This window comes from Ruditapes philippinarum, unplaced genomic scaffold (assembly GCF_026571515.1).
Source record: "Ruditapes philippinarum isolate M1 unplaced genomic scaffold, ASM2657151v2 ctg20995_1_1_1_1, whole genome shotgun sequence".
Classification (NCBI taxonomy): domain Eukaryota; kingdom Metazoa; phylum Mollusca; class Bivalvia; order Venerida; family Veneridae; genus Ruditapes; species Ruditapes philippinarum.
In genome coordinates, this window is record NW_026856452.1 from 1 (window position 1) to 1,290 (window position 1,290).

Consider the following 1,290-nt stretch of genomic DNA (forward strand, 5'->3'; position numbering starts at 1 on the left):
AGATGGATGTAGAAATTCCGTTCTATATTTAAAGGAAAAAAGAGTTCTTCTCAGCCAGTCTCCATCCTTTTATAAAATACTAGATTTATTGAATTACTAGATTTAGTTCAGGTGGTACGGTTGACCTTGTTCAAGCTTATTGTTCATCGTTAAATAAAATAGTCTGCTCCCTGGGAGTTAAACGGATGACCTCGATATTTTATTAAACACTCCTTGGTATTGCCATGCCTCCATTCTGCTATCCTAACCGGATGTTATTCATTTAAAGCCAAACTAAAGGAAACAAATCTTTCCATTTATAACGTAGCGTGTTCACATAATTAAATATTCATTGACTGCAATTCCATCTGATCACCCCTGTTGTCATATTGTTTGTTACAGTTACTGTGCAGTGTTGTACCGTGGACTCAGACTGTAACCACTTGACGTGCGGGGCTGGTCAAGAGCCATCCTGCCATGGTAACCACTGCCATTGTCAACACGTACAAGCCTGCACAGGAGATAGCGATTGTCATGGTCACTGTAATGCCGGTGGTGTCCCAACATGCGATGACAACGGACACTGTCACTGTAACTAAGGTATGTCCTTACTTAAAAATACATTAAATACCACGAGAGAAATGAACGCCGAAATATTCAAAAGAAGTGTAAGATAAAATGCACGAACATGTACAGCATTAAATAGCATTTAAAAAAATGATATATCTAAGTCAATCCACGATTGAAACTTGATACATTTGTAAGCTTTGAGCAGCTTGTTGATAAAACTAACGGAACCAATTACATGGACATGCAACTTCGAGAATGAAACAAACTTTTCCCAATATTTCCTTTAAACTTACGGAGCTAATTACCCATGTATGAATTTGTTAGTGCACACAGAATATACTTGCATAATGATTATTCTATTTTCAGGTGTAGATACGAAACTTGATTGGAAATGGCAAAAATAAAATGAAGATATCAAAAATGTTGTATTAATAAAATCATGTTTTCTTTTATTTTATATTTTGTTGTTGTTGTTGTTGTTGTTGTTGTTTTGCGTTTTTTCTTCTTCTTTTCCGTAAGGGATGCAGGTCTTTTTCGGGCAGTATTTCTTTTCGTACTAGTGGTTTGATATATTTAGTATTTCTTGAATGATATGCAACATACTAATATTTCTTGCATATCAGACAGGATTATCTACCGTTTACACCGGTGCTAGAAAACTCTATCTTACACCCCCGTCCCCACGTAAGACAAGTAGTCAAGGGGCAGGACGTGAAGTGGTTGCTCACTTGGTTCAAGCGA

At 36.7% G+C, this 1,290-nt stretch overlaps 1 long non-coding RNA gene across 1 annotated transcript; it reads left to right on the forward strand.

Annotated features, from left to right (window-relative positions):
- The first annotated feature begins 202 nt into the window (after window positions 1–202).
- Window positions 203–1,006, forward strand: LOC132746581 (uncharacterized). Its single transcript, XR_009627999.1, has 2 exons — window positions 203–579; window positions 916–1,006. It is a non-coding gene; the product is annotated as an uncharacterized LOC132746581 (long non-coding RNA).
- The last annotated feature ends 284 nt before the right edge of the window (window positions 1,007–1,290 follow it).